General features: G+C 30.1%; 1 long non-coding RNA gene across 1 annotated transcript; it reads left to right on the plus strand.

Moving 5' to 3' along the window:
- The first annotated feature begins 1,280 nt into the window (after window positions 1-1,280).
- LOC139906050 (uncharacterized) lies at window positions 1,281-2,558 on the plus strand. Its single transcript, XR_011781250.1, has 2 exons — window positions 1,281-1,478; window positions 1,547-2,558. It is a non-coding gene; the product is annotated as an uncharacterized lncRNA (long non-coding RNA).
- The last annotated feature ends 12,213 nt before the right edge of the window (window positions 2,559-14,771 follow it).

The raw sequence follows: 14,771 nt of genomic DNA on the forward strand, positions 1-14,771 counted from the left end.
CTGGCCAATACCGGGTACTACCACTAGGTTACTATAAATATCTGGATTATCTTTAAAATATAATAAGTACACGATATGTTATAGAACAAATACTGTATACATATATCAATCAAAACAGTTCAGAATCTATCGATCCATATATGCAATATTAAATAGTAACCGTAAAACTAAAATATATAACAATTTTAAATATTGATATACTTTTTAATTTGACAATTGTTAAGGACTGTGATAATTCTTAATACATTAAGACCGGATTAAGTGGAGGTCTGTGTTCTCAAGGAGTTAGAAACCAAAAGAATATCAATGGAATTATGGGAACATACTTTTAACTTGATTATCCATATCAAGAAATGCTCGAATTCGAAGTTCCGTATTCGAGGAGGGATGACAATTCCACCGAACAATCTCTTTTATAATTTTTTATTACGTCATTGTACCGTGTTCACAATTTGAAAATACATATGGTGTCATAAACGATTTATATATTTAATCAGTCTAGACTGAATTTTAAATAAGATCGATTATTTTTGTATATATATAATCTCATATTTAATTTTATCAAATTTTGGGTATTTTTTTTAATATCATTCTTTTATTTGGTTTAAATATTAAACATAACATACAAATATAAATAAACCTGAGTAATTGCGTTGGTTATTATTTGTACAAAATTGAACATATATTTTGGGTCTATTACGCTTAAATATTGATATGAAACCAACAAATCTGAGTCAAAAGAAATAAAACATTTTCCAATATAAATTTCAATTTTAAATTCACAATACTAACCAACAACAGGTACATTTGTATCAAGTAATTTTTTTATGCCACTTGGTGATAGTATAACTGCTGTTTTTTACCGCAAAATGTAGACATGCTTATCTTTTTGCCAAAAACTTATAAATACATGAATACTATCTTAGGTAATAGTATACTTATGTATATTTTCGTGTCCATTCATTTGGGTGTGCATTTTTTTAGCGGAGATCATTTCAACTTGCTTCTATTTGGCGTAGTATCATTTTGGCGTTTCATATTTATATTATATTGGAATTACTTTACTCAATCAAAAGGTAAGGATCATATCATCACTAGTTGTCCAATAACAACAATAACAAGCACGGAGCCTTCGGATAAAGAGTAGTATTCCATTTATTTAGTATTTATGCAGTATGCCTACATTGAGCCTTGAAATAAACTCCCTATGATGTCGGAGGAGTCTTACCCAACGTGTTGGAAAAACGAAAAGAGCTTTTGCTCTTCTAATGTGCTGCCATTCGCCATTGAAGTTATATCTCGCCCAAGATCTTAAGAGGAGAAATTGAGTGCCATGTGAGATGATGAAAAGTTGATACATTGTGGAGGATATTCTGTTCTAGAGGTTAGTCCGTGGCGAGGAAGAGTCTTTCGATCACTATTTAGGTGATTAAAACGTGCTTTATTTACTAATGTATCACCCTCAGTGCAATAGCCAAGCAAGTATTCCCTTATAACGAAGAACCCTAATTCATCAATTGAATAATATTTATTATTCTATATCTAGCTTCCTCCATGGTTTGTGGTCAATGTTATGAAGTGAGGTGTTGAAGGGATGAAAGATATGAACGAGGCTCGAGGGTCAACCCGTGAACGAAGAAGCTCCCTGACGTCTTCAACTCTTATCTGAATTTAGTTAATCTATCATATATTAGAATAAACTCCTAAATCATTTTTTATACTTTCTGTGCTCATCCTCTAAGGGACTTTGAGAATTAGCAAAATTTAGTGCAATCATTTTCTCGCAAAATTCAGTTTATATCAGTTGAACTATTTGCTCAAAAGGCATGGAACATGATTTATCCTCTCTAACGAGGAATACAAATGGAGTGACATAAGCATGGATTAGAAACCGTCAATTAAGAAGAATGCACACTTGATTCAACTTTTATTAACATTATGGTCAAGATATTTGCCCCCTATAGCATGCGATAAGGGTTCCCTGTTATGGAAATATCATGAAAATTGAGTGTCGATTGATTTGTTCCTCCATGATACTTTTCACCAATCAAAATGTCTTATTTTTGATAATTTATCACGATTGTTGAGCTTTATAGTCATTTCTATTTGTTTATCTTCCTTTTAGATCAAATTTCTTGATTATCCATGTTCAGAACACTGTACTTCATTCTTTCACTCATGTCTTAAATCATCTCCTCTTTTACTAAACTTATTTAACTTTATCTGCAATTAACTATATCATTCCGTTTTTACTATCTCTATCATTGAATTAGGAAATGACATCGCTATCCCCATAAGTTTTTAAAGCCCCCAAATAATGTGATCATATATATATATATATACAATAAAACAATTTATACATAACTATTGTATTCATGTGTTGATAATTTTAGTACGAGGATCCCTGGAGATATCATCCCATTAATATTCTTTATCTTCATTCAGAAGGGATATTATCTCATCAAGCCTAAATAAATACCTTGGACGTATCAAATTGTGTATAAAGTGACTGAAAACGCATTAATTAATAAAGTAATCTACTTTAAGTTACAATGTAACTTTGATCGACTGCATTCAAGTCATTTATGTATATGTTCAATATATTTTCTTTAGTTAGGAATTAACGTTATTTTTTTATGCTAGGTATATTTTTGTCATAAAAAAGTCATCAAAATTTTGGAGAAAGAAGTAGTATATTAAGACTAATCAGATATTATGTAATAAACATAAAATGATCATGTAAAAAAATAAAATAATAAGATCTTAGTTTGTCATTTAGCCTGAATATATTAAATATAGAGCTCAATGTTATGATCTTGCGAACATAATTGAATATGTTGTCTTAAGTAAGACTTGTGATTTTGATTATTCTTTCTTTAGAAATATATATTTTTGCAAATATTTATTTGATGCATAGGAAATAAGATCAGTCAGTTATTCTGTTTTTTTTCTGAAACTCTTTAGTTCTTATAAAAGTATACGATGATTTCTTACAAGATCTGGAGGAATTGATGTATTCTTGAGCATAGTGGCGATGATTCACGAGATCAGAAGTCTCTATCAAAGATCTTGATGTGAACAGAACATGAAGTTGAAGCAGGGATCAGAAGGCATTTCACTAGGATATACAAATAGAATAATATTAATTCTTAAGAATGGAAACAATGGGTGAATGGAGGTTCAGTATAACCGAATGCTTCGTAGAAAAGATTCGCCTAACTTCGTTTATTTATTTTTCTTTCGATCAACTGCAGTTTTGATAAATTTAAATTCTAAAATTATAACAAAATATGGACTTTTTTGAATAGATTTTGGAAATAAATTAATTAAAGTGAAATAAGACAACATAAATAAGGAAAATTTTGATGGCACTGAAAAGAGTTTTAAGGAAAAGAAGCTGTGCTGTAAAAAGTGCGCCAAAAGAGCCCTGCTGAAAAGAATCACGTTGAAGAAAGATTACATAAATGGATTATTATAATATTTCAGTTTGTAGTCTTAACATTTTTGCATCCAATAATAACTAATCTCTCTTTTTATTGATATACCCATTAGGATATTTATAAAATTTATTGAAGAGTTGATGTCATAATTATTGTTTGAACAAATTGTATAGTATAAATACATACAACGGTAAATACAAATTGTACCTAGCTATGACTAATAATCAAGTCAAGTATTGTAAAGAAAAATTAAAATCTTCTCAATTCTATTTCATTAGTGACGTAACGGCAAATTCAAACTTATGAAATAAATATACATAAAGAGTTGTACAAAATATGACCTTGAACGTGTTGTGTATGGCAATACCTAGGTAAATAGACATGATTAATATCGTATACGCGTCGCCGAAGTAATGAGGGGACCAGGAGCACGGGACACACCGTAAGCAAGGCACAAGAAGAAGGGGACGGGAGGAAAGAAAGTAATACTCTGATAAATGGTTAAAACAGAATTGTATTCTAATATTAAAATATTGTATAGGAAAAGAGAATACTTGAAATGTAAAATCAACATCAGCTTTCTTTGTATATGCAACAAGACGGGTGCAAGATTTTTTGTATCAAGGTGCAGCCTGAATAGTGTTTTATGTATATTTTTCAAAGCTGTTATAATTATCCTTGACGAGAGAACACACACACTCACATATATATATAATCTAACTGCGATTGTGTGCCCTCATGAGTGAAAGGAGAGTAATTCTGAGGATTGGTATGGGGATAGTGTTGTGTTGGTGCTTCTTTACTTGGTCTAGTCCTGTCCAGTCTTAAAACAAGTCCCATCGGTCCTTTGGACTGTCGATCATTGGGGCTGGTCCTTGGAATTTTTCATAAAAACATCGGAGGTTTATTAAGCCAAAAAAGACTAATGAAATATTTATTGAGATTAGTGCACATATCTTAAAAACAATATAATATAACGGAATAATTTAAAAAAGGAATGCCACTCTCATTGACGTCATGAGGGATCAATGTTACTTTCTTTAAGTACCGAGAAGTGGAACTGAGCTGGTTGGGACTGTACTGCCGTCCTCGGTCCTAAATAAGGACCGACACACCACTAGTTTTGAGTTAAACGTTCATGTTGGACACAGAGTAGAATTGTCCAATTGAGCCAGTGCTCGAGTTCGCACTCGTGTCTTTTTTAATGAACCCAGGACCGATACTGATGATTTCAACATGACTCAGAAAATATGGACTCCATTTCACTTCCGTTATAAACAATATTATTTAAACATACAAAAAATAAATATTTAGTGTCAAACATACTTAATGGTTTTAGAGTAAACCGCTCGACTCAACTCCTACTGTTTTGAACATGTTATGATAAAATTAAAGTGTATATGCCACTGAAAATGTGTTTATTTCTAAATTGTTACTTTCTATTAAATTTTCTGTACAAACCTGCAAATTTTCATTTTTTGAATTTGTCCAAACGAAGTTTTCTAGTCTAGCTATTTTCTTATTTGTAAACGTAATTATGTGTCCAAAAATGAGCTCAAATAGGTCATTATTATCTATATAAATAGTTATGCATAGATATCGTTGGAATCGGCAGTATTGCACCAATTCTAATACTTCAAAAAAGTCCAATTCTTTCCGATTCCGATGCATCTGTAAATTACTAAAAAATGGATCCAACTAAATATTAACAAGAAATGTAAACTATAAATATACAAAGTAAATGTGACATTTTTAAAGAAACCAATACTGTAGTTATCGAAGATGTCTTCTATTTCACGCTACCTCTCAAAAGTCCGTGCTGTTTTTTTAGTTACATTCAATACATAGAAGAGAAACGAAGGAAATATTATTCCTTTCATTCGGTCATCAATTAATTGTAATTATAATTCACTAATCAACTTGGACACAAGTTGTACTCGTAACTTGACTAGCATTTAACTCAAGGCTTGAAATTCACTTACTCACGTGCCCAAAAACTCGGGACTTGACTTGGATCTCTTATTTTGAGATATTGGACTTTACTTTTCAAACTTCACTCAAACTTTTCTCTCAATAATTGGAACTGTACAAGTGGTCTTAAAAATTACTTCGAAACAGCTCTGTTGATCTGCATATGTATATGCAGATATACTCGTAACATTGAACCTTTATTTAATAAAGTTGAAAGAATTCTACAAAATAATTATCCTTATCACATACAATTCTTAATATGGAACTGAAATCTGTTTACTTTTGAATTCAACTAATATACAAATATATATCTTTGAAGATAAGTCATTTGACTGACGGAAAGAAGAAAATAATACCTTGTTTCGTCATCGTTCATAATTTTCATACAAAGTTTTACAGTGAAGACACAAGATAAATAAATTATATTTGAAAATGAAACTAATTATGCTCTAAATTTCAAAACTTATCAATTTTTTAAATAAATGATTGAGCTATATCAATTAGCAAACATCATTAGATAGATAAATAAATTATATCCTGATATTTAAATAATGATTCTTTAACGTCTTGACATCTTCAGCAGTTTCCTTGATTTCAATAATGGGCAGTGCTTGATTTACTATTTGTGCACATTCATAAAAAAAATTAAATACAATATTACATTATCAGAGATGAGACGATGGGAAAATGACAGTTTCACAATAAAAAAATCATCACAAAATAGGCAAGACTTTATCAATAACAACGGATACCTAAACTCCAAAATAAAAATATATATACTTGTCCTAGATTAAGATATTAGTTTTTTTTCTTGGCCATAAGGCAAACAATTTTATTTAACATTCGACAGTTCAAAGAACACAATAGACTTCGAAAACAATACAAATCATTTAAAAAAAAAGCAACAATAGTGAAGGACTAAAAATCCAGCGAATTTGGTTAAAAAATTATAATATAATTTTACAATAGGTATAATTCCAGTAATGCTATTTTCTTTAATAGTTCGTAATGTATAGATAATATAATGCGCCTTAGTTATAATTGCATCAATTTTTTCGTTGTTCGAAGTAAATAAAAAGTTTTATTTATATATTTAAACTTTTTTTCTTAGGGTTATCGAATTTTGTTATAACTGTCAGCTAAGAGTTTACAATTCCACAGAATATATCTGTCTTTTCCATTGTTGTTTCACAGAAGAAACAATTAGATCGGCTATCTTTAAGGTATTTGCCAGCAACTTCAAGAGTACATGACAAAACTCTATATTTGAAACACTTCTAAGGTGGTTTCCACAATTTCTTTTTATTTTCTTTTTTATACTTTGTTTGGAAGTCCTTACAATATTGAGGCAACTTAGATAAGAGATAAAAGAAGTAAAAGTTGCGCTGTATAAATATATTCTTAGGCTTGCAGTAGTTAGCATGCTTATTTTAATTCTTAAAGGAAGTGCTGGGCGTTGTACGGCTGTTTATTTTACTAAAACTGATTGATAAAATTTAAAAACTATTTTGCTTACCAAAGATTAGGATACTCGTTGTTTGAGAAAATATATTTATTTAACGTATCTCTGGATAGATACAATAAATATTATTTAGTAATAATCATATTTATACAATTTAATTAATCACTTTTGGTGTAACTGATACTCCAAACATAACACCTGGTTCCTAATTAATTGGAGGTGATGTTTTCCATTTATTAATCATTATTTTTCCATGAAAACTTATCCGTAAAAACCATCCTCAGAAATTTTGAATGGAATTTTCATAGGTCAATGACAATTCTCTTGAACTCACTGTGCGTTCGTTCCCATGTGATTCCTTGAGAAAGAAATATATAATACTTTATGTATGTATATGGATTTCACCAAAAGATTCCAATGTTAGATGGAGTAATTGTAATAGTACAAATAATGTTTACTTATACTTAATCAGTGCAACTCCATCTAACCAATTAAAGGAACGTTGGAAAAAGAAAAAAGAAATTGTAAATATAATATTGTTTGTTTGATTCTAAGCGAATAGTATCAGCATATTTAAAAAAATACTAATGAAAATTTGTACGACAATTAAATTAATATTGAATTTATCCCAACAAAAAGGTGGTTATTGAACAGTAAATGGATAATGACAATAAATAATGAATATAATAGGTATACAATTAGCGTTAAGCAATATATATATATATAACTTATAATTGTAACTATTAACCTACTCAACCTACTATATATATAGTAATATGCTTTGACGTTGTGGACAAATTTATACATCAAATATATTTTTTGTTTTTTCACAGATACATATCAACACTGTATTAACCAGATTAGACTATAAAAAAATGCTGATAGGTGTTAATCATATTAATTCTCGAAGTTCTCTCGTCGTGTTGAGAATATTCTTAACGGTTTCTTTAAAAAAGTAAAGATGAATACCATAATTTTTAAATTTTTAATCATGCTAATTTGATCATGTCTAGTTATCCTAAAAAATTATTCGTTATATGAAACATTAATCACAATTTTATGGATAAATTATTTTTAACTACTAAATATAGTATGTTGGATAGAAGAAGAGTAGATACCTTTTTTGTGTGAATGTTTTTTTTTCCTTTCCGACAATTCTATCTAAATTAGACATCTTATTTTAAAAACAAAAGCTGCTTATTAATTGAGTAAACGAATACATATATTGTATATACATATACTAAAGGTTTTAAGAAAAATTGTTTTTTCTTGGTTTGTAGTACAATAAATATTAAACATTTTAGAGTAAGGAACAGAAGGAGATTAAATTTTTCTAACCCCTCCTGATAATAATCCTTAAAAGGATTGCAATTCAGCGGAAGAAGATAGTGGGGATTTAACTGATAATTTAAGTCGACGTCAGTTTTCAAGTGAAGCTGAATATTTATTGTAAAATGATAAAGTTAGTGATAGAGCTAAACAAAATCTGAAGGACACTGAAACATCCAAAGTTTAGGCAAAAAAAGATTAAATCCCTGAATCTCGAAAGTATTATGGAGAAAGTCATGCCAATTTGAATCAGCCGTTGTGCAAGATAATTAAATACTAAACATCTTGAAATGAATATTTCAGAATTAAGTCCTTATGAAAAATTCAATTTTTTTTCATGGCTGACACTATTATTAACACAATAGTCCCAGAATCTCTTAGATTTGCAAATCCTAGATAGAATGGACTAAAGTAACAATAATTATAGAATTCACATTCGAACCAAGAAGTGGTGGTGGCCAATTTTTACCTAGATGGTGGATGTAATCATTCAAAATACCTGGCTTTGACATTGCAAAAAAAAAAAAAGAGTTCACAACTTGAGTTTTGAAGGAATATATCCCGTACATTGATTCATGCAAGCTCCTCCCAGAGATACCATTGGTCGATATAGACTACTAAAGTCTTCCAACAGCGAGACAAAATTTGACATTTATAGATCATTTTGTAAGGCACTTGGAAAACAAGGATGGAAATATGGACGACAAGACTGCAAATCAAGGCCTTCATAAAAGTATTAAAATGCAATTCTCCATTATAAATCAAATACTTCAAAAATACCACACCAAGAATTTATTTAAATATGTAATATCTTTACAGGATAAAAAAACTTAAAAGTAATCAAAAATAAAATTCTATTTTTTAAATATCTATATACGACGGATCTCCCTAACATACTAAATATAGTAGGTGCTTTAAGCATGACCTATAAAAAAATAAAACTATTTTGAATACTTTACTTACATAACATAATTTAAGTACAAAACTTGGTTTAAAAAAATTTGGGCATTAAAGGGTTAATAAGAAAATGAATAGCACGTAGTTCTTGTAAAATACACTCGTTCGTTTTTAACGTTCAAGTCCTGTAATGAAAGATGTTTTTGAGTAATTATGAGTAGAAATATAATCTTTTTTCTTCCTATCATACTTCAAATGGTTATTTCGTCTTGTATGTCAGATCTAAAACTAAATTGATGTAGTCAATATTTAAAATGACTAATACTTTTTTTTCTACCTCGGTACAACTACATTTTCACTAATTATTTCATAAAAATATTAGCTTTAATCTTTTAACATATTAAATACAATGTTCTTCACTTATCTTAAATCCTTAAGTAATGGTGTTCTTGTGAATTTAAACTTTTATAACCGAACTTGCATTTTTGCAGTTATGTAGTTTAAAAAATATCTTTATGCACAAGACTCAGCTTAAAATTGAAAAAACAAAACAAAAAAAAAACTCAAAAAACTTAATCATTTGGTGCAGATTACTAATTATATGAGTACACTCGAATAAAAAATGTTCTACCATATAACTAATCAAGGTTAGTAAGTTGGTAACTACTTTGTACTTCATCCAAAATAATGAATAGTCCATCATCCTATTTAGCCATCTGATTATTTCCCTGACGAGTTATTAAAGCCAACCCTAACTTTCTTCTTCTTTATTTAATCTAAAAGTTGATTTTGTCTTGATTTGCCCACTAAAAGCGTTCTCAGTCTATTGTTTACTATCCTTTTCATACAATTAAAAAAACCAAACAAACAATCCCTAAGGCCAATTTCTCTTCTCTTCAAAACAACTCTCTTTAATATTGTTTATTTTTCCAAAATATCATTTGCCGTAAATTCACCATTTTTATTAAAAACCTTTCCCAAGAACGATATCTTTCTTTTAATAGATATACCCGAAATATATGCCAATCTCCTATTATCTAAAATTCGTTCCTGCCATTCTATTCTTTCTAAAACTTTCTACTAAAGATTCCCCATTAATTGCTTCAATTTATTGCCAGAATTGGCTTATATCCTTAGTTATCTGTATAATTTTGCATGGTTCTTTGACTTTCTCTCCCTCTATTGCAGTGCCCATTATTTCACGGAGAGTTTGTTTCAGTATTTTATTTCATACGGAATACTTATCAAAAATTCGTTTCAAAATATGAGTTGTTTTAGGTAAAATAAGTTAATTCCATATTTAAAATCTTACTGCTATATTCTTCTTTAGAAAAATTATGTATTTGTCAGGTTTTTTTTTTGGATCTTTTGCCTGTATAATTTTCATGTTTTCAGAAGCATCCCTTCCATACAAAGTTATGATTGTTCATAGCACTTTCATCCTTCGTATAACACATATGCCATTCAAATTTTTACAAAAATCATTAAAATCAGCCATTATAGGTATGTGTTTTTTTAGATGAATCTTTAGTCCTGATTTTTTCCTGTTGTTCCCTGAAATATGTAATGTCTGCTTCAAAGAGGTCTTAATATCTTTTTGGTCTTCCTGAATAAATCATAGTAATTAGTGAAAGCTTCAATTCTATTTTCTATCCCTCCTACTTTTATACCCTTTATATATTTTGATGCATTGATTTCCTATAATAATAGATTTAAGGCAATAATGAATAGAGCTGAGGAGATGAGATTTCCTTGACGGCATCCTCTATTCACATTGAAATTATACTCTTCTCTTTTATAAAGGTTATAAGGTCACAAATACTTAATGCCACCATTCTTATAAACTTATCTCCTAGCCCGTGTGCCTTTAAACTTTTTATTATCCATTTGTGTGATATTCTGTTGAATGCATTCATAAAATCAATCGCCATCAGAATTTTGTTTCGTTACCTGTGCAATAGAATCCTTAATTTATCTGACCAAATCCTCCATGACTCTACCTGGAACAGGCACTTTTTGTGACAACTTTAAAATATGAAGCAAAACCTTCTTAGTCTCATTTCCAAGATTATATTATAGATTTTATATGACACATTGAAAAATTGACGAAGGTTCTGTAAATATCTTGGATAGTTTCCTTTTTAGCTATAGGAATTAGTTTTCCTATGGAAATGTCTCTCAAATAATAATAATAACCGTTAGAAATATCTTCCTTGAAAACTTCTTCCAACAATGAGGAAATAAGTGTAGTATATTTCTGATAATATTCCATTGTAAGGCCATCAGGCCCAAGGGATTTTTTTATGTTATTATATGACCTAATGAATTTTCTAATTTCTTCAACACCAACTTTCTCTTCTAACGTCTTCTTAAAAGACTCATCCATTTTTGTTACATTAAATATATCACCATTTTTAACCTCACTAGGAAAGTATGCTGAGGTGAAAGTACATTTTAAGCACTTTTAGAGCATGTGACAGAGATTTTATCCTATTTAGGCTTAATTTGGGAAGAATATCTTTGATAATATATTCAATTTTTGAATAAATCATTCAATGAGCTCGTATTCCATTTCCAATTATTCTTGGTTTCTTCAGTTTGAATGGCTCTAGCTAGATATTGATATGTAATAGTAGCATGAAATGCGTTTTTTAAAAGTCTAGAATCATCTTCCACTTGTTTTTCAAAGACAAAGGATACTCACGAGTAATAAAGAAAGCAGGGATGAACATTATGTGCCTAGGTATATAACTATCCAGGTAGACCATATAGACCACAAACTCTACATTATAAATGGAATTAATATCAATGTGATTGAGATGAGTGGTATCTACTTTATATACATCAAGAGCACTAAAATACTCTTATTAATTAAATAGTTTTCTTAGAGAAGGAGCTTAAACAAAGCTTACTTAAGGAGGAATTAATCTACGAAGGAAGGAGCTCCGGATAGAGGATCCGAACTCTCTGTATTCCTCACTATGTTTTTCAGTTGATTATTATTTTATTTTTTTCTCAACTCCTTAGTTCTTATTGAAATATACGATGATTTCGTAAAAGATCTAGAGCAATTTATGTAATCTTGAGCAAAGAGGAAATGATTCCAGAGGTCATATGTCCCTATCACAGAGCTTGATGGAAAGGGGGATCTGCACAATGAACGCTCCTACCATTAAATGAAATTAGATCCATTGAGTGAGGAATAAAAATGTAAGATCCCTTGAACTGAACATGTAGTTGAAGAAAGGTTAAGAAAACGTGTGGCTCGGCTATCCAAATGAAAAAAAAAAAAAAAATGAACTTCTAGGAGATATGGGTAGATGCAGATCCCATTAATTGCAACATAGATTAGAGGGACCTTTTTAATGACATTTCACTAATAATAGTTATTATATTGCACAATGGTGTGTAGCAAACTATACAATATTCTTTATTCGAGGGAGAAGCTATCGCAACAAGATTTGGGAACGAATGAACAAAACCAAAACATGCACACGTAACAACCATTTTACCTCTTTTTCTAAAAAAAGATATTTATAATGATGTAAATCCTGTGATTTTTTTAGCTGGCCCGTTCTTTTTTATGGTAATCTGACGAATGAATTTTCTTTTCCTTAACTGTTGTTATTATTATTTAATTCCAGAGTAGTGAACATCCTTTTCTAAATAGATTCAATTATTTTTAAAACCTGATTCAACATTCGTATTTGCTCATAGCAGACAGAGCGTAACCATGATGATTTGTTGTGGAGTTATAATTGTAAGCCCTTGTTGGACTAAGAGTAGAATTGGGGATGTATATTGGAGTAATTCTTGCAAGTGTCCTTATTTATTTCCTTTTCCCGCTCTCCTCCAAAACATTCATCAAATTGTCAGGGCTACCTTGTTGATTTTTGGTTTCTTTTTTTTAATAAACCGTTATACACAGGATTTTCACATTGGTTATTTATCAATACTTTTTGCTCAAATCTACTCATCAGTAAGAATTTTCTGATTTATGTAAAATATACACTCTTTTGTTCAATAACTTATTGCCATTTTGAAGGTCAGTTCATCTACCTCTTTCATATTCCCTCGTCCCTATTGGTAAAAAAACAGAGAGAGTCGATTTTGACTGGCTTATTTTTGTTGCGAATTTTTCACCAACAAAGTCATTCGTCCATTTGTTGACAATACAACTCCAAATTAAAAGTTTGTCCAAAGGGGAGGAGCTTATAGTAGATGATTCCCTGCTAATCCCACCAACCACATGGCAAAATCTTCATTTCCGTTAATCCTGGCCTGACCACCGTTTGTGTAGACTCACCATTATTCGACCACCCCCGTTTTCGCTTGATGTTGTCGTAAGTTACCCATTTTTCGTCACCAGTAAAAATCTGCTTCAGAAATTGATCATTTTTGTTGCAATCAAGCAGGGATTCGCAGAGGGAAATTCGGTCTGTGAAGACTTTTTTAGTTAACTCGTGTGGCGCTCTAACATCAAGCTTCTTTTTAAATCCAAGCATTATTTAAGTGGTTCCAAACGGTTTTTTGTGCAAATTTTAGCTCTTGGGGAATTGAAACAGTGTTTACATAACGTTTGGCGTTATCTATTTCCTGAATTTTATCAATGTTTTTGACAGTTGGGCTTCTAAATCTGTAACTTCAAATTGCCCGAACGGAATCGACGAAACCAAAATTGCACATGATTGACTTTTTACAATATACGGACCATATATATTTTTTACATTTTTAGCCATCTGCATTTACAAAAAAAAACACGTAAAATATAGCAGATTTATCTTTGCTTATGTCCATTTTTGATACTCGATTTAGCAATTCTGAGTCATAGAATAATAAAATTGTGTAATAAGTACTTTAATACATAACTTTATACGTAACTAATGCCATCTAGTTTAACCCTATCAGAGTTATACAACGGGAAATCTAGGATATTAAAGCTTTCTATTGGAAAAATATTAGATTTCTTTTTAATAGACATATTATTTAAAAAGAAAACGGAGTACATATATTTAGGATTGTAAATATTAAGCATTCATTTTTAACAACGAGCGTGTGTAGCGTAAGCTAATATTTGGTTAAGAAAAAAGTTTTGAGCGTTTTTGCTAGATGTCTTTTGTAAGTTACATCTCACGATTAAAACATGACATCAAAAAAATCTTAAAGATTCTTAAAGATTAAGCGTTTACTTTTAAAAAGTTCATTTATAGTTTTATGTTTGGTGAAACCAGTTGTGTATTACAGCGTTTCAAATGTAAGTAAAAAAGAAAATTTGATACATTCTTTAGTATCATTACGGCCAAATTGAAAAGGCAGAGCTGTTGGACAAATAATTGTGCTGTTTATGGACCCAATACAGTATCGAATACTACGGCAAAGTGGTGGTTCTGGTAATATAGACGTCAAAAATGTCTGTAAAATAATAAAAATTGTCCAGTGAGCACTTATTCTATTTCCCTGGAAGTTAAGATTAGCCTGAAAACCAATTGGAACCATCTAAATAGGATAATCCTAATTACGTTAATGTTATTTTAAAGATAAAGCAAAAACCTTTGGAACTTTTTACTTCACCTATTATTAAAAAAGAAAAAAGCAGGGTAGTACAAAAACTTTTTACTGTAAATCCCGAATATTTTGAAAGGGTGTGATTTATTTCGTTGTAAGGAATCTAA

Source organism: Lepeophtheirus salmonis, chromosome 7 (assembly GCF_016086655.4).
Source record: "Lepeophtheirus salmonis chromosome 7, UVic_Lsal_1.4, whole genome shotgun sequence".
Classification (NCBI taxonomy): domain Eukaryota; kingdom Metazoa; phylum Arthropoda; class Copepoda; order Siphonostomatoida; family Caligidae; genus Lepeophtheirus; species Lepeophtheirus salmonis.